Source organism: Ambystoma mexicanum, chromosome 1q (assembly GCF_040938575.1).
Source record: "Ambystoma mexicanum isolate Mex_15411 chromosome 1q, UKY_AmexF1_1, whole genome shotgun sequence".
Taxonomy (NCBI): Eukaryota; Metazoa; Chordata; class Amphibia; order Caudata; family Ambystomatidae; genus Ambystoma; species Ambystoma mexicanum.
The window spans coordinates 265644864-265664240 of record NC_090922.1 but is presented as its reverse complement, the minus strand read 5'-3'; the positions used below and the strand labels follow the sequence as shown (position 1 = coordinate 265664240).

Sequence of the window (19377 nt, the reverse complement as noted above, 5' to 3'; positions counted from 1 at the left end):
CTGACCTCCACTACCCTGTGAGTTCTCTTGTGTCTTACCATTATTTTTCTTTTTGTGGCCCTTTTGGGAAGAAGATTTATCAGTTTCCCCACCCTCCTTATCTTTGGACTTTTTCCCTTCCTCCTGCTTACCAGGATGAGTCTTGTCCTTATGGGACACTCGGTGTGACACTCATAAATCTGCTGCAATGGCAATGGCAAGCTTCTTAGGATCTATCTCCTTTGAATCTGCCAAATGCTGCTTAAGCTCAGGGGAAGAAGATGCAAAAATATGTTCCAGCATGAAAAGACTTATCATACCTTCAAAGGTAGGAACCTTATAACCTTCGACCAAGCCAGTCAAGTTTTTTAAGGATTCAGTTACACAAGATACCCAAGTACCACCTTCTTTTTTCTTATACTCTCTGAATCTTTTTAAGTATTGGGCAGGAGTCTTTCTAAACTTTAAGATGCGAGTTTGCCTCAACATTGCAAAATCTGCTCTCTCGGCTTTTGATATTTCCATAATGGCACTGCAGCCAGAATGGGGCAGTCTGCTAAGTAACCAGGCAATTTTATCAGCATTGTCAACTTGTTGAACTTCACATGCATACTCGTGTATTCAGCCAGTCCATAATGTCATTCCTTTCCTCATACACACTGAGCAGATCTTTTGGAAACCTTGGATGAGAGGAGGCCCCAGACCCATGTGCAGGACCCTTGGATCCATTGGCAACTTGAAGCTTGGCCAGTTCCAACTGGTGATCCCTGTCTTTCTGTTTTTCTGCCTGCTCTATTTTTACTTTGGCCAAATTGAACTCAAGCTCCTTCTGCCTAAACAGCAGTTCTTACTTCTTGAATTCAAGTGTGGCCTCCCTATCAGCACTGGCAGAGGAAACATTAGACATTACATCCTCCATGTCTTCATGGTTACTGTGGACCAGTGCAACGGCAGAACTATCAGTTCTACCAGTGAGAGCAGCCCCACCTCCTTCTGCACTGTCCTCTGAAGCTATAGCACTAAGCAGCGCTTCTTTCCAGGCCATGATTCTTTGGATCATTTCCATTTTTGTGCCCTGCGAGGAGACAGCACACATCTTTTTCAATGTTTCGGATTTCAAAGCATTTAAAGTTAACAAGGTACTTGTTTCCATACTGTTAGATAGGACTATGGCCTTTAAAAAGTTATACTACGACAGTTCACTATGTGTCCTGTTAGAAATAACTCGAAATGCCTTCACTCGTATGCAACACTGGATACCTTCAGGCCTATCCCACCGCTGTACACCAATTTGTTAAGATGGATTTCTGAACTCTGACCTGGAGGGGCAGAGGTTCAGAAGGCCAGCCTAGTTTCTTGGAACAGGGTAACCTCTGGACAAGCCAGACCAATCAGGGTAGTGATGGCGGCGGTCAAGACCAAGTCTCAAGAGGGGTGAGGGTTACTGAAAGACCTCAATGAGCACACAAAGCAAGGACACTTACAAATTACTCTGGACAGGTGTTATATTAAAAATATAGACACATTAATTACAAGGACTTTGTAACATCGACCATAGGTAAGAATCACAATAATACTAAAGTAAACCAACACATCACAATCGATACAATACATATATATACAAGACCGAGGGGTCTAAGGAGTTAGGAGCACGGAATATGTAGACCACCTAGAAGGGGAGGAAAACAGGCAGTGCAAGTAATCGTTAGACCCAGTTCGACATCAGAAATACACCTAACTAGGAGGCAGTCCAAGTCCTACGAAGAGAGGAGCCTTTTGCTCAATAGTACCTGCACGCACTTGTGCCAATGGATAAAATGGGGGTCTCTTCAAGGGTCTCTGACAGTTCAGGAAGGTGAATGAAGCGATGAAGAACAAGTCCCCACTACTCAAGCAAGACCTCCAATTGCGGGCGGAGGCAGGTTGAGAGTGCGGGATAGAGTCGCTATTTCGCAACCGCGGTAGAAAAGAAAATGGGCTCCTGCACGAGGGGCCACCGGTTGGGGTATGGACTACTCACCGGTCCCCGACTCAGGCAGACCCAGACTTCGCCAGTTCAGTACACCTTGCTGGCAAGTTTGGATGCGACAAGCAGGACGTCTCGACACCGTGTAGATTCCGCAGTAGCAGGGTCGAGGGGGTCACAAATGCAGCGAACATGTACAGGTCGTTACCACAGCAGGGCAACACGGCAACCGCGTTTACTCTGGTCCGGGCGCACTCGTCTCACTTCAGACCTAGGAATGCCAAGTGTACGAAATTCGGTGTGAGGGGGCCGTGGACACAGAGCAAGCAGTAAACCAAGTTTCAAGGGCTTCCCCGAAACGGCAGCGGTGACAGAGCAAAGCGTCCTGCATAAGCTGGTCAGCCCACTGGTTGGCCCAGGGACACTTCCGAAGAGGCTTACTTGCAGGGTTTGATGAAGGTGCCGAGAATAGTTGGTTCCCCAATTCCAATGGGTCGAAGCGCCTTCGCAGACCTTCTAGGACGATCAGATGCAGAGGGGTCTCGCAGGATGACAGCAGGCTCAGGGTGCCAAACCTTCCAGCGGATCACCAGCGGTTCCTCAACTCGGCTTCTTGTTGCAGGATACTTGGCTCCTTATACCTTGTTCAGTGTGAACTCAGGAGATCAACATGGTAGTGGTTTTTTCAGCCTCCTCTTATCCAAAGTTCCCTTCGCCCCAAAATGGAGAGGACCCAATGGGAGATCTGCTCACAAACACTCACTCCATACGTGGACCAATCACGAACCACGGTGGTCCCATGCATTCAGTACACTCTAGACTCTCTGGCACCCAGGATGTGTCTTGGGAACAGACATCCCAGCCCACATCCTGGAGGCACACACCCAAGGCATGCAGAAGCCTGCGAAAGCTTTGGGTTTTGTGGGAATGTGCATGACCAAATAAGGACTGACCCGGGTCAGCTCGACCTGGGAAAGATGAATGGGCAAGATGGCGAACAGACAGGACAAAGAACCGCGTGGCATGGCCATTTTGGAGCCAGGCCACCTATTCGTGCCACACGCGGTAAGCACGGATAACATGGCAAAAAAAGGTTCAAAACATAAGATAAATGATAGCTGCCACCAGTCCTGTCCGTGACACACCTGCACAGTTCATGATAAGTCCAGCGAGAGTTTCTAGGGCCTTTGAAATGACTAGAGACCCAAGAGTGCGGTAAAGTAAGTTACATTGCACTCTTTGTTACATGTTGCACAAAAGCTGCAACATAAGAAAACGACTAAGGGAAATTAAGTCTCCCAGTACTGACTGTTTTACGGGCATGTCAGTTTCCCCATAAGAATTGAGCGAAAGCCCAGAGGAGTGCAGCTGAGGGCTGTGCTTCTCTGGCAAAGTTTAGATCAGGGTGTAAAACAGCAGCAAATAGTTTGGGGGTTCACACATGGAGGGAAAATTACATTCAAATATGAAATCTTTCCTAACAGTGGAAACCAGGAAAACAAGGATCCTGGGAAAGTGTAAAAGTGTTTGCACTCCTAGTTGATTTACCAGAGGTGTAGGGGTGATTGGATTTAATTAAGGGAGCTTTAGGTGGAAGGGAGGTAGAAATGGAATAACCAAAAAAGCTTCATGGACTTCGTCCCCCTCACCTTCTTCCTCAGTATAATACTGCGTATCCCTTGGGGCATTCCCCTGAGCATAATCCTGGGTTCTCTACCCAGGTGATCCTCCCTCGCTCATCTACCCCTAGGGTTGGGATCTGAGAGGACAGGTTTGTCCCTGGCCACCTGAATAATGGATTCACAGGATCTACTTGGGAGAATACCCTCCGGTTTCTCACAGAGGTCACATGAATTCCACAGTTAACAGAGAGGACTAAATCACGGTTTTAACAATAGGAAATGTGATGAAATGAATCTGGCAATGTCATCACTAAATCCATGGGAGGGGGGCGCAGACTCCCTCTGATCTGAACCCGGGGGGTGGCCATTTGCTGGAGGATCACAGAGGGGGGAAGACTACTTTCATGGAAGGGTGACTTGCCAGATTAGACATGGTTCCCCCGTTGCTCTTTTGTGGATACACCATCCACTTCCATGTCTTAATGGCATATGCTCATATCTCTCCTCACCCACCTAGGAAGATTACAAAAACACATCCCGATACTTTGTACACAAGTCACCAAATCCTGACTTACCTTCACAAACTACTTTTCCAGACTTTCTATACATGTTGTCAGGAAATGACTTACCTTTTCCTAAATGAGAAAGTACTGGGATGAGGAGAACATGCATAGTAGTGAGGACCAATGAGCATAAGCTGCGCTCTAGGTGTTGTAAGGAAAGGCAAGTTGCTGAGAGATTTAAACCGACACACCAGTTGACAGAGAGACGCTGGCTGGAGAACTTTAGTCCTATGTGTGTTGACCGAGGCACTGCAGCACTGGTGGGAGGTCTTCTGAGTAAACTGGCTCACCAAGGGATCTGAGAGGAGCAGACTGGAAAGAACGACCAGCTGTGAGGATGCCAGAAGCAGACAGGAAGCTTCAGAGCATTTGCATGTGCCAGAAACAGCCTCCTCATCACCTGAGCCTAGAGAGACGCTGAACCGAAGAGCGGGAGCCGCTAGAGGCACAGATGCTGCATGGAGAGAAGGAGCGAGATGCCGCAGAGCTGGAGGCTTGCTACAGGAAAGCCTAAAGACGTCAAGAGTCGGCATGTCCACCTGAAAGGAGCGGGGACACCGGGTCATGTTGGGAATCTTCCCGAAAGCAAATAATATTTAATAAAGTGTATGAGAGAGAACGCTTAACCAAATATTACTTTAGAAGACAGAATGAAGGAACTTTAAGAGACTGTCAAGTTTGTCAGTCTATATCGCACACCTGTAAGAAAAGCCCTGGCAGGATAGTGTACCAGGCAGAGTCAAGTCACAAGAGAAAAGTCCTGGCAGGAGAGTATACCAGGAGAGTGCAAGATGCAGAAGTATTCCTAGAAGAAAGTCCTGGTAAGGAAGCATACCAGGCAAAGTCAAGTTGAACAGTGTGAAAAATACACCAGCAAAGGAGGTCCTGGTAAGAATACAGCAGGAATGGCAAAAGGCTGTGTTAAAATATGCCCAAGAGGAGAGAAAATGTGGCAGGAAAGGACACCAGGTATCCTAAAAAGAAACATACTTACAGCAAATTTGTTTTGTATACCAATTGCAGTGCTGATCCAGAGAAACCTAAGGAACAGATATTCTTTGAACGAATAAAACAGGGTAGAGTGAAATCCAGGGGAGAATATCCACCCTCTGGAAGAAAGAACCCTGCCCTTGTAGAACTTTTGTGTTGGAGTTACACATTTCCTTTATGAACATTTATACACCATTCAAGGCCAAAGACATTCTCCCTTTTCACCTTAGAATACATTTTTAGAATGTGAGGGCCAGAATAGTACCTTGGACACAGGACATTTTTGTTTTGGGTATTCTGACATTTGACAGACCCTTAGTTTTGGTTTTAGATAGGGAAATACCTCTTAGAGCAGGGATAGAGAGGAATTTCCCATCACGCTTTCATTTTAAGAAAAGTCTTTGACCAAATCAATGAATCCCTGGGTCCGCATCTCGTTCTCGGCTCCTCGCACAACATAGAAAAAAGGTTGGTCTTCCAGCAAGGACTACAGTATATCGCAATGGATCTACGGGAATGACAAGCAACAGTAATCTTGACATTGATATCCTACATGGAAAGGCAACAATAGTTTACTAGGCACCTGGCGGATCGGTCTGCAGCCTACCTTCACGCAGTCCAGTGGATCTATGCTTTATCCTTTACACTGAATGAATACATGTCGTATATGCCAACCCTCCTGATTTAGGCCATAGACTCAAGATTTTCCATACTATCATTCAGGAAAGTCATGACTATTAAAGATGTGCAGGCAAAGTATTATGCATACTCTTTATTTCACAAACTCGATCAGCAAACACAAACAACTTTTACCACAAACTCAATAAGAACTACAATTTTCTAGAATGTGGTATCTTTGCTGCAAGGCATGTCACATGCCACAGTCCATCAATCATGACGCTAAGGTCCCATCACTTCACAAGTCCTACTTACTCTTTCTTTTGCTGTCTCCTTGTAGCTTACCGATACGCAATAGACCTCTCAGCACGGTGGCTTGGCATCCGTACCTGGAATGACAGGCCACAAACACAAACCATGCTCATATTAATTCTCTCGGTGGCCAATCGTAAACATATTCACGCCGCGCTCCTACCCTGGACGGCCTCTAGCGCTTTGCTTTCACACTCTCACGTCTTGCCTCGCAGCGCACTCTCTGTCTAATTCGAAATGATTGCATGGGTGGGAAAATACTTCATCTCTGTGTCTTTAACAGAATCCTGACTTTCCTGAATAATAGTATGGGAAATCTGGATTCTATTTCAAGACCACAGGCTCGTATTATGCTTGTTCAAAATGTACATACCACCAACGAGGCTACGTGGTCGATTGGCTGAAAATTAAAAAAATTTAAAGGTAGACTTGTTCAACCAGTCTGTGGCCTTAAGAATGTCTTGCAGGCAGGCTCTGCTGGGAAAGACTAGAAGCTATAGCTTCGCACACAGAATGTGCCCCACAGCAAGATGCATCTATGCCGGTCTGCTGCATGGCCCACTTAACCAACCTTGCTAAGGTGGCTGTGGACACCACCGTAAAGGGTTTCCAAAGAGCAATAAACACTTGCTTTCTTCTGCGGGTCTGAGATGCACAGTTCTTCCTTCTTTATGCTTTCAGACACCTGACTGGACAGAGTTTAGGCTGATCGAGGAAGGAGGGAAAGGTAGCCATTTAATCAGCGTTGTAGTTCTTATCCGGATGTGGAACATAACCCTTTTACAGGGTAACAAGCATAAAAGCGTTGCCAACTTAGCTGAAAGAACCTTTCAAGTCAACTCATATTTGTCTGGCCAGCATACGAAAAGCCAGAGGGCCTCATTCACGCCCCACAGTCGTGAATACTTGGGTGTCAGCAGCTGGATAGCTCACACACCCTTGAGTAGCCTAGCAATTAGGGTGTGCTCGCCGATCGGTGTGTCCCGAAGCCATTAATAACCTGCCAAAATGGCCAATCGGAACGTATTCACCATTCTGTAAGCCTTGCCTTGCATGGCCTATCCTGCTAGGTAATTCACTACGTGGATTAGATCCACAGTAGTGCATTGCACATTCCTAGAAATACACCAACTGTGCCATTTACTCAGAGCCGTTCTGTAGGATTTAGTTGCCTTAGGGGCCCAGGACTCTCTTATAAAGTGTTCAGCCTCTCCTGAAAGCTGTGGCTTTCTCCAGGCACTCCTGAAATCATCCATGCTACCAGTGTTAGTGTTCCTTGAAGGACCAGGGAGGTGAGGGAGTTGTCAAGTCCAACAGGATGTCTACCCTGTTCGGAAGCAGAACTGACGTGTCGCCAGATGGTTGCAGCAGATCTCTGAAGCAAACCTGGCTTTTCCAGGCTGGAATCATTAGAATCAGCTTTTCTTGCTGGAGTCTTGGGTACATCAATGCCTTTGTGATCATTGCGAATGGTGGAAATGATTAGTTCTTGCAAGGCACCCGTTGTTGCAGGAAAGCTTCTGTGGCCACTGCTTCTGGGTCCGGCCTCCAGCTGAAAAATCTTCCCAGCTGGCGATTTAGCCTGGATGCAAAAAGATCCATCTCACAGGGCCCTCATCTGCATCAGCATGAGGAACACTGAGCTGTTCTACTACCAGTTGCTGTAGTGCCTGAGGTGCCTGGGAGTTCCAGTCTGCCAGTGTGGGAAGATATTCTGCAGTGACACTCAGGCCCTTCCCCATACAGAAGTCCTTGGCCAGCTCCATTAGCAACCTGGACTTCGGCCCTCCCAGACAGTTGATGTACCGCACTGCTGAGACGTTGTCCATCTTCAGTAGAATACAGCATTGCAACCAGTTTTGGGTAAGACATTTGATCGCAAAGGAGCCCGCTAAGAGCTCTAGACAGTCGATGTGGAGCTTGGATTCCTCCGGTGACCAGCGCCCTCTGGTCAAGAGTTTTCTGCAACAGGCACCCTAGGCCCTGCGATTGGCATCCAACCCCATCACCAGATCTGGGGAAGACCCGAAGATGCCCTCCTATTCCACGCTTCAATGTGCTGGGACCACCAGGACAACTCTGTCCTCTCTTCATGTGACATCGGCCCTCTGTGTTCGTAAGACAGACCTCGTCTGAGATGCAGAATATCAGGCGCTGGAGGTCACGGAAATGCAGTGGTCCTGGGAAGTTTGCTTGGTTGGAGGAGGCTAGTTCCCTTATGGATATCGGGTCCTTGGCCAAGGCCGACTTGATCTCCTTTTTTATGTCATTGACCTTCTGTAGGGGTAGACTTAGCGTCTATCACACTGAGTCTATTACAAACCACATAAATTCTATTCTCTATGCTGGTCTGTTCTCGGGCTTCACCCAGTTCACGAGAAATCCCAAATCCTCTAGAGTCCTGTCACCAGAGACACTTGCTCCTGAAGCGACTTGGATCCTGCGCCATGAGAGCTAAGTCGTTCAGGTACACCCCCCTGATCGACCAGGCTTATCACTCTTTCTTAGAAGCTCCGAGAACACTTTGTACATTAACTCTTGCTCCTCTTCTGACATGATGAACAGGTTCGGCGGTCTCTGTTGTATGAGCTCTTGGGAAAATTCGAACTGAAAGCCCTGTACTGTTTCCAGCACCCAAGAGTATGCAGTAATTTCTTGCCAGTTCCCTAAATTCGCTGCTAGCCTCCCGCCTAGCATGGGAATGGTTTGCTCGCTTTTTTCCACTGTGTGCATGCAGAATTCTTACCTGCGTTGGCAACCTGTGGTCTGCCAGCCCTTCTCCAGCCACTACCGCCGCCCCTCCTTTGTGAGGGAAAGAAAGGGTTTGGCCTCCTGTATTCGCCAACTGTTCCTGACATAGGGCCTCTGTCATCGTCCTCGGCTGGCTGAGTGGTTCCTGCCTCTGCCACCCCTGCAAAAAAAATCTGGGTGCGAATCCTCTGAAATTACGCCTGCGCCTTATCCAGGGCAGCTAAGGCACTGATGAATTTTGCCTCGTCTTTCATAAAAGCGCTGCTTAACAGTAGCCCGTTCGCTACCACTGAGGCTTTTGAGGATGCAAATTCTCTGAGTTTAGGGTCGATTTTGAATAGAATGGATCTCCTGTGTTTTTGCAGTGATCGCGCAGTTAGCACTGCCAATAAGAAAACTGCTCTTTGGGCCCTTCCTGCTAATAACAGGGTTCTATGTTGGTGCCGCTCTCCTTGGCTTCTTCTGCCATCTGTAGGATTTTCGCTAGCGGCCCGACCGAGTCAAGGGGTTTTTCTTGTAATTCTCTCCCAGACCGGTCTATAACTTTCTTGAGGTCTTTAGTATACTTGGCCATAAAGGTGCGCATGCTAGGGTTGACATGCGGTATCTGAGCTTCTCTGTCTGGCAATGAAGGTCTGGGGCATTCCACTTTCATTTTGCCCTGGCTTCCTTGATGAAAGGTTGCAAAGATGCTTCCTCAAATAGTTTGCTACTTTAGGACCGGGTGGATCAACAAATCTGTGTCAAAAGCGTCATCAGGGGAACCTTCCCTGTGACCCTTACCACTCTTTATTTGTTTCTTTTGGGGTTTGCATGGCTGTGAGTTTGAGCTCAAGGAGACGTGCAAGCTTTCATCATCACTGAAGTCCCACAATTCTTCCTCTTGCCTGGAGGGCAAGTCACTATGACATCTCTGCTGCACTTTGTTGGATGCATGCCTACCCTTCATGTGCTGTGAAAGCAATGCAGATGTTTGCTCTTCCATATGGGTGGGATACTGCGATCCAGTTCAGGCTAAAGTCCAGTTTCTGGCAGAGGCCCAGCCCTGCCCACATAGCTTTCTTCATAAACTTGCCTAAGTAGGGTTCTCATAGGGGGTCAGAAGGCCCTGCTGTAGGGGTCAGAAGGCTCGCTGGGGGCGAAATGCTGCTGGAGGAGTGTCCACCTGCTAAGGCCATCATGCCTAACAAGAGCGTTAGTGGCTGGTGAGAGCACGGCCGTATACCGTGTGTAAGAAGAAAAAAAAAAAAAAACAGGTAATCTTGGGACCTATTCCTGTGCAGAGACCCGAGCTGCAGGTAATCTTGGGCTTGCACCCATTCAATATCTATATGGCTGTTTGTGAGCCTGTATGTTTTACTATGTTGCAGATAGTCTTGGGCTTGCCCCTACGAGCCTGTTACTGGTGTTCCAATCTCTGCACTTAAAGTGATGCCCGAATAGACTGCGTTCCCACTCAGTTATTTTTGGACTTGGGCCTGTCAATACACTCTACACGGCTCGTGGGCAGGATGAGCTGCGTTGTTCCCCTCCTGCCGGCAGGTAGTCTCACAGAAAATAACTAAGGTTGCCGGAGGGTCAGCAGAGGCTGCTACATTACCGGCCGTGCTTGGTTATAGCGGGTCTGCCTAATGACCCTGACTCTGCTCACGGACAGAGCGATGCGGCTACCTGCTGCTTAAATTGAGCCGCGGCCACCTCGAACTACGTTGAGCAGTTCCGAGACGTGTCGCTGCGCCGCTTTCCCACTCACCCAACTGCAACCACAACTATGCGCTGCTCAAGACAATAGGACCACAAATGCAAGGAAAAATAAATAAGGAACGCACTTCTCACTGTCTCGCTTGCTGTGCACACCACCGCGCATAACTCCTATGGCATACCAGGCATTACAATTCAACAATGAGGAGAAAGGTACTTTGTTGCTCGAGTAGCAAAGAAAGAGGAAGTATGAAGGAGGACTTGTGAGGTGATAGGATCTTAGCGTCACAATTGTTTGGACTGTGTCACGTGACATGCCTTAGAGCATTAGGGTTTAAACTGCAAAGACTATATTCAAGAAGATTGTAGTTCTTACTGAGTTTGTAGCAACAGGTATTGTTTGTGTTTGCTGCTCGAGTCTGTGAAGTAAAGAGTAAGCATAATACGACCTTCCGGTCTTCACATTGCAACATTTATAATAAAAAATGTGGGATTCTATTTTTTACTTTCTCCCTCCTGAAATATTTCTAGCCCCACTGCATACATGCCAACATTTTGCAGCAGCTGGGAGGTAGATTCTATGTCGAGACCCGGAGGATCAGATGATGCTAAACTCAACTCTTTACTTCTCGAGTAGCCAATAAAAAAGTTCACAACATTAAGTACAGACAATATAAGAACTACAATTCCCTTGAACATTTAGTGAATTTTGTAGTTTGTCCTTAATTGGTCCATGTTCCTCACGTGACTTTTGTGACCAATCACTGTCCTTATACACCTACAACTTCCCTCGACTTCCGTAAATCTTCCTCTTTCCTTTGCGGAGTCTCCAACTTTAATTTATTTATTTTATTGAATATTTTTAAGGGGACTATACAACAAATAGTGTTTCAAGGTGCCACAAGACAAAAAAAGGGAGGGGGGAACAAGGGAGAAATAGAACAGTAATGGTCCTACTAGGCCTTGATACATTCTGATTGTGTAAGTGCAGTAGCAAGAAGTATGAGGGGGGAGAAGGAGGAAGATCTAGACAACTGAGAAAACACCTTTGCCTGTGCCCTCTTAAATCAAATGGAAGGTTTTGATGTCATTTGCTATATGAATAATAGTTTTATTTGTGTTTTACTTTCTTGTTGTTTTATCCTCCAATGCTGGCCAACGATCAGCAACTTGTGCTGAGAAAGGTTTTGGTCCTTCTAGTTGCAAGTTATTTCAAGGTGGAACGTTGCTTAAATTGTCTAAAAATAGAAAAAGGGCCAGAAAGAGCATTTAAGGTTGGTAGTGCAACAGGGAAGCATTGAGCCACAGGTAAGGACATTAACTTGACTTTTACTATGAGATAGAGTGTGAAAGAATCATTCTTACCTTAAGTAGAAGTAGGGCAGCTTAGTAGCAATAGGCATGATAACCTTATGTTGCTACAGTTTTGGACGCAGTACCGCTGCTTAATATATGTGAAAAAGCATGATGTCATGCGTACGAACGTAATGCTATGACATCATCACAACGCGAATCATCCTGTGTGAACCTGATTTTAAATATTTTGTTTATAATATGGTCATGATATACATCAGGGCAATATTCCATGATAAGTAAAACGAAAGATAAAGTGAGCACTATTGTGCTCCCAAGGTCAACTGTTGACAGTTTGGTGACTGCTGTGCGCTGATGACAGTTAAGGTGAATGCTAGGATGAATATTGTGGAGCTACCTAATGTTGTATACAGCATGGCAATCCTTATTGTAGGACAAGTGTACTTGGGGTACAGGTTGTGGTTAATTTGTTACAGGAGACAATTAAGGTAATTAGTTAAATGTAAACTTTAAAGCTACCCTATGGTGCATCCAACATTGGTGAAATGAAGAACTGGTGTGTATAAATTATGTGCAAGAATCCTAATAGGGGTAGGAATATACCGAAAATATGAAGATTGTAGTGAGAGCCAGAAAAACAGATACAAATGAGCAAATTAAGTATATGAGAAATAAAGGTTCAATTGAATCACAAACATCATGAGAATCTTTAGGGTTTACTTGCTGATTATAGTTAGAGGAAATGAAACATCTCATTGTCCGAATTTAAGCCATTATGACAACTGTCTGTTAGGCAGATCCCGAAGTTTCTTTTCTCTGTTTCCTCTAGGCAATTTAGCCACTCTTTGAATACCAAAGAATGTAATGCCCTTTACGTCTTCATTGGCGTGTTCCTGAAAGAAATGGTTTGTGAGCTGATATCTGATGTCTCTATTTTGTAGAGTTCTCAAATGTTCCAATATCCGTATTCTGAGGTGGCATATTGTACTGCCGCTATATAATCATTTCTGGCTGGTACATTTGATACCGTACACTACAAACTTAGTGTTGCAGTTAATGAAGTCTTTAAGTTGGTAGTTCTTTCCATTCAGTAGTTGAACACACTTTTGGAGTTTTCTTAGAGGTTGCAAACTGTACAGGATCCACATTCGTAGTTACCAGTTAAGGAAGGCATGTTCCAAAGTTGCTTATGACCTTATTGTGCTTGTTTTTGAACTGAGAAGTGCGAGGGACATAGTATCATCAGCTTTTTAAAATATAATTCTTTGCTTTCTTTTGTTTTTTCCACTGCATCTTCTTCTTTTAGTCAACACAACATTCTTGTTTTCCAGCGCTTCCCGATTGTCAGATTCAACCAGTAGCTGCTTTTCCTCCAATGCCTTTCTTATTAAAGCCTGAATTAGTCCCTCTGCATCACCACAATAGGTTTTAATTATTTCTTCAAATGTTTTCTGTATCCTAATACATGGTTTCTTAACTGTGGTTATGAAAAAGGAAAGTTAAAACTTCAAAATGTGACTATCAATACAACAGATTTTTTGCTTGAGCTGTAAACTGTGGTAAGTGACTCCCCTTAAGTGTGATCCCCATCCGTCCGCTTGGTTTCATTTTTACTTACTCTTGTGCTCCTTGGCAGTTTCTCTCCCTCCCCGCACATGTGATTTCATTATTTATTCTTGCGCTCCTTGGCGCTTTCCCTCTCTTCCCATGCAGCTACCCACAACTTGGTCTAGATGCACACATACTCTGACCTGGACTATGGTCCCCCAGGGAGTTCAACCCATAGCACTTTGAGATGGTCATACCAATGGTAAAAGGCGCTCTACAAATGCCCAAACACGTAAGAGAAATCATGTAGGCCATCTATGCTTTTAATAGTTACTCTAGAGGATAGAGAGATTCTGTAAAAGAGTGTTGGGCACTGTGCAGCAATCATCTGTATTGGGGAAAAAAGGGAATGCCTCCACGTAGGGACATCAGATGTACCCTCCTCATGCATACATCAAATAGATGGACAAACAAAACAAAAACACATTGCTTACCTGCAGATTGGAAAAGCACTTCGGCTTTGAGATCATTTTCTTCACTTATTTCTCCTCCACTTTCATCAAGACCCTCTATCAGCCATTTACAATTAACTTCACCAGGAATTGCCAATGGCTCAAATTCCCCCATCCTTTCTAATACACAGAATTGCCGGAAACAAAGAAAAGCACATTTAAAAAGCCATGATTTTAATTATTACCTAAAAGAAGGGGAAACAAGGGTGTACATTTAGTATGCTCCAAGTATTTGTGAAACTAGTCTGTACCCAATACCGTTTATGGTGGGTTTGCTATGGACATGTTCCTGCCTGAAGTGTCCCTATTTATGAGTGAAGCATCTCTTGGTGCTTGGTAACTTCCTAAAAGACTTCACCCATTGTGGCTTCAACTACTTCAAACTGCTCACTAATCAAATTAGAGGTGGGTGTTCTGGAGAGGCAATACGTTCTTAACTGGAGAGCTCTTGTACCTAAAATGCTGCAGTCATTTTGTGAGTGTCCTTTAAAAGACAAACACCTGTTTCAGTTTCTTAAATGTAAATATCAACCTTAGAGAGTCCCAGCTTGCAGACAGCGACATGTATACAAAATCCTAGGGACCGAAAAAAGGAGGGCATGCAGAGACAGAACCCATAACCAAAGTGATCTTTACTGGGGGAACAAAAAGTAAATATTACACCTTAGCAGGCAGGCCTTTGCCAATATGAGCCAGGCACTATCCTCCAGAAGGGTGAACAGATGCCCCTAACCCCATAAGCATCGCTACTGTGCCATTAGTTATGCACTACAACCAAGCCATGGGTACATTTCGCAGAGGCATGGTTTTCTCACACATGCACCACGGTCAAATACACGTAGATATTACTTAGAGGGTGGAAACAATGGGCATATTCATGTTGAACATTGTGGGATCATTGGAGCAGCAACTGTGTTAAAGCCAGAGAGGGGCAGCCAGTAGGAGTATGTATCCCCTACTTGCGACGGATTGAAAGCGATCAGACTGATCAGGGGAACAGTCGTTGTGTGGAACCAGAAAGGGCAAGGGAAAGGAATCGCCCCACCTACGAAATGGGGGCCTCTGTAGGCTGAACAGCTAGGGTGCCTTAAGGCAGTGGTTTTCAGGGGTGGGCCCGAAGAATGTCCCAGGTTTGGGGGGAGGGGCAGGACGAAGCTCTTTATAAGAGGATTATGCTGACTGTTTTTAATAGAAAATATAAGCATTTAATAGCAAATATAAGCATTTGTGGCTTGCGGGTGGGGGCCCAGAAACTATATTTTTACTCAAGGTGTGGGGGAGGGGGGGGCTTGCATAAAAAGTTTTAATAACCACAGCCTTAAGGGAATAAAAGGTCAATACCACTTTAAACAGCAAAGCAATTAACCACATTCCTTTTATGCGCAAGTCAGAAAACTCCTGCTACCGTGCCAGTCCTCTGCTACAGAAGGCTGCTGAATAAAACGGATAAGCAAGATATATCCCCAAGCTACACAAATGAGAATGAACTAGTCCTATCATTAGAGACAAAAAAGAAAAGATGTCAAAATTGCTCCAAAACATCATCATAAAAAGCATTCACTGCAGATCATCAGAAACAATGATCAATAAAGATATTTTCAAATTAATGACAGTGATCAAAACTAACCCTGGCAAGCATTTAATAAATACGTTAAAAAGTTTGCAGACAACCATCTTCAATTAACTGCTGAGGTGCAATGGTGGAAAAAAACACGACCCGCATTGAAGGGGCAAATAAAAACCCTCCGGGAACATCATCAACCTGTACAGAGAATGGGACATAAGTACAACTAGAACATGCAGCAATCTGTCCAAGTCCCTGAAACTTAGATTTGTATTTATTAAATCATGTAGTGATTTCCCCAAAGTGTTGAATATAAACTAAATGTAGATGGAGGGCAGCACGAGTCATAGAGGGAATTAGAAAACTGTCCCGCACCCAAAGGTTGGCACAACTTCGCCCTACTCTGAAATGAAAAGGCAATGGAAAATCAACTGGGGTAACCAAGTTCTCTATACATTCTTTAAAATAAATGGCGTAAAAGCAATACAACAGCTCTGTCTCACGGGTATAGCATCCGTAACTTCCAGCAGTGAAAAAAAGAATATTCAAAAGCATTACAATACAAAATTACAGTCTTTGAATATCAAACCATTTGCTTTTTATGGGGGGCAGCTTTACAGAACCTATTTAGGGGAGCTTTGACCTTGAACTTAACTTGAGAACAGGCCTTCTGTCCTGTACACTTTTCACATTACACAAATCTCAAACTGATGCATATACTGCAAACAATCATCCCCAACTTGAATGAAGTAGAAAGGGGGCAGCGGTGAGGGGGGCAGGGGTTGAGGCTCTCCTTTAATGTCAATCTCCTTCAGTTGCTCGACAAATAATGGCTGCCACTTAGATAGTGGCGTTCTGCGTATTTACATTGTTTAGTTGGCTGGAAAGCAATGACTTAAGTGAAAGCACTGATCAGGCAGCAAGCAACGGGTTGTTTGACAAATATAAATAGGTGGGGGCATCTGTCCACTGTTGGTTAGAGAAGCCTTTCTTTCTCCCTTCTTAATGAGAGCTTGGATGGCTAATACCTGCAACCATTCTCTGTGCGCAGAAACACAACAGCAAATCTAATTTGGAGCTTTAGTAAAGTAAAAGCAAATTCATGTTCATCCGCGCCCTGTGCCACCAGAAGCAGGAAGGCAGGAATCAAAGAGAGCATTCATCAGGGCATTTCAACCAGTCCCGGCCTGAGACAACACCTGGTGGTGTGTGCAGCGCACGCGTACGGCACAGTGGCTCAGTCTGCCACACACTTCAAAACGTGGCCACCCTTATGCCAGCCAAACAAAACTGCACCCATTGGCACCCTGTTTCAGAATTAAGCAATATTGAAGATGCTGCGAAAGTCGCACACACTTACCACGTGTCACACATCAACAATCCTCACAAAAGGGAAATCCATGCCAGCAGGCGTCTGTGCACCAGCATGCAGCTGTCTGGGCAACTTATTTAAAAGTACAACCATAATGCCACTGTGCCCTTTATATACAATACACACATTCTCACAGGGGCTATGTGACACTGCAATGTTCTTAAGTAGACAACCCAGTCAAATCAGGAATATCGCCGGGCCAGTGTAACTCATACCTGCCTGCATTTGAAATCAAAAAGCCTGAGAGTTATGCCCCGTACATAGCCACACAAGACTCCACGCAGTTGCACACGGCTCCGCCCACATGTCAAAAGGGTAAACTCGGTTGTTGTAGCGGTCATTAGAAGCACGTTTGCAGTTTACAGTAGAATGCAATAAATGTGAATGTCACCATGAACACTAACCCCTACCAGACCAAGCCACAATAGAGAGTGGTTGTGATTCTGGCAATGCATCAGAGGGACAGGGCCTCTGAATCCGTGTCCTTTATTGCTTTATCATGTATGTTCTGACTTGTTTTCTGTCCAGGAGTTCATGTGGGACTCCTGGCAGTGTGGCTCTTCCTGTATTTGGTTTGGTGAACAGACCCATGGGATACCCTTATGGCACCCATGGGTGGGAGTACAACCCTGTACTCCTAATGTATGTTTTTGGGCACCTGTGGGTTGCCCACAGAGCAGGGTACGGGCTGGTGGCAGCTCCGTGCTGAAGTGACAGGTGCCCTGTGCATCCTCCATTTTGGGATGCCCAGGCCCGGTCACTGGAATCAGTGGATTACTGATGGAGACAAGATGGCCCCTGTGGCCTCTTGCTTTCTATCGCCTGTTGCCTTACTCTTCCCGCAGTCCCGGGAAACCCCGACTCAGTCCTTTCCCCCGACTGACTGTAAGTTGATATATCGTAGTGTGGGGAAATGCCGACCAGACTGGCTGGAGCCTTCCCAACGACCGTATATTGTGGGTACGCCCTGGGTGAAGTAGTGTGTGACGAATACACATTCTGTGTTATGGGTGTCTAGTATCTGCTGTTTGACACAGTGACTGAGACAGCCCTGCCCTAAACTAGTATGAATGCAGTGTGTAGTGCTGAATGGCAGAGTGCTTGTCCGAAGCCACATTCTGTGTTGCGAGTATCTGGATGGAGAAGAATGGCCTGAATGCACTGTGCGCCCGATTGGCTGCCTGACTGCCTGAATGCCCTTCTGAGTGATTGGTTGCCTGAGTGTGACGCAGCAGAGTGAATCGGATATCAACAGCATATCTGGGGGCCTCTCACTGCTAGAAATCGTTCAGAAGTTGAAGTGGATACTTGATGCTTACTCTCGAAGCCGAGCCGGAAGAAGGTGAACTGCTGTTCCCTTCTGTGTAATCTGAAAGCTGCTGTGCCTTCAAGAACTGATCCAAGAGAGGACTTGGTAAGGAGACCATTTCCCGAGCTACGAGGGATCATCGTGCACCAGGGGATCTTTGCCAAAGCTCCCTGGTAGACAGACCTACGAAAGGCTGCCGACCGGAGAAGGGGACCGCCGAGGAGAACGAAGAAAAGACCCAGACAGCCATCCACCGTCGACGACCGCAGCCAGCGTGCTCCCTTTACCCAAGAACATTTGATCCAAGGACTCCCTTGTTCATCATCGTCCATTGCTTTTGTTCTGCCGGAGAAAGTAAAGGCCACCGACGACAGAGGAGAATCTGCCGGTGGAGAATCTGCCGGTGGGTTTCCCGCCACCCAAAGACGCAGACAAAGCTACTGAAGCCAGCCGTGGTCCCATTCGCCGATACCGACGCGTCAACGCCCTTGCTGGGCCAAAGTTCTTCACTGACTCTTTGCGACAACGAACCATTGTCGTCAAGGTGCACCGCATGCCTCCCCTGTTGCAGGATGTTTTCAATCACTCATCTACGAGCACCACAAGGACCGAAGCTGCTGCCTCAACAACGTTCACCCTTTCTTCATCTCGGAAGTTGGAAGACCCGTGGCTCCTGCTTGAAAGGGAGTGCACTCAAGAAGGGCCTGTCGATTCGCTCTACAACACAAGGTATATTTGGGTTGCAGAACTATAGAAGCAGATAAGACTCTAATAGACAATATATGGACTGGCTTGTGGTGCATCTTCATTTACAGGTTGCCCAGGTGGGAGGATCCTCATATAGAACTGTGTCTAGGTAACTGGGCCAGTATTCTGCCAATTGTCTAACCAACTTATCTTCCTCCCAAGTCTATGGTTGATATCGTTTTACTGTGTTGATTCGTATGCTATTTGAACTGAATACAGTTGATGCATTTTAATGGAATCAGAGTAATTGTGGTACCACCTAGAACTGTATATATTTACCATTTTAGAATTGTCGTAGGACAAAGTGTATTATCGTGATAGTGTATGTAACACTGAACCTTATTTTTATAAAGACAATGTTAGCTAATACAGTGTGTGGGCATTCCTTTGTGGGGGCTCGGGGGGGACTACACTGTACTTAAGAACAAGCCTGCATCACCTCCCGAGAAGCTAGGCCTTGATTGCTGGTCCATTGCGACCATAAAAGAGAATCTTGGCTGGGGTCCTCT

The 19377-nt window shown here is 45.8% G+C and overlaps 2 protein-coding genes and 1 long non-coding RNA gene across 6 annotated transcripts in view; 2 read left to right on the top strand and 1 right to left on the bottom strand.

Annotated features, from left to right (window-relative positions):
* SDR42E1 (short chain dehydrogenase/reductase family 42E, member 1) overlaps positions 1-19377 on the top strand; it is a 252431-nt gene that overhangs the window by 49217 nt on the left and 183837 nt on the right. The gene's annotated exons all lie outside the window — the stretch shown is intronic.
* MOCS3 (molybdenum cofactor synthesis 3) overlaps positions 1-19377 on the top strand; it is a 95946-nt gene that overhangs the window by 49231 nt on the left and 27338 nt on the right. The window lies entirely within an intron of this gene.
* Positions 1-19377, bottom strand: part of LOC138521199 (uncharacterized) — a 63615-nt gene that overhangs the window by 38838 nt on the left and 5400 nt on the right. The window contains exons 2-3 of one of the 2 annotated variants that reach the window (XR_011282967.1): positions 13859-13996; positions 12437-13293 (exon numbers count right to left, since the gene is read on the bottom strand). This is a non-coding gene — a long non-coding RNA (uncharacterized lncRNA). Of the gene's footprint in view, positions 1-12436; positions 13294-13858; positions 13997-19377 lie in introns of those variants that run through there. The other variant, XR_011282969.1, reaches the window with a different exon arrangement.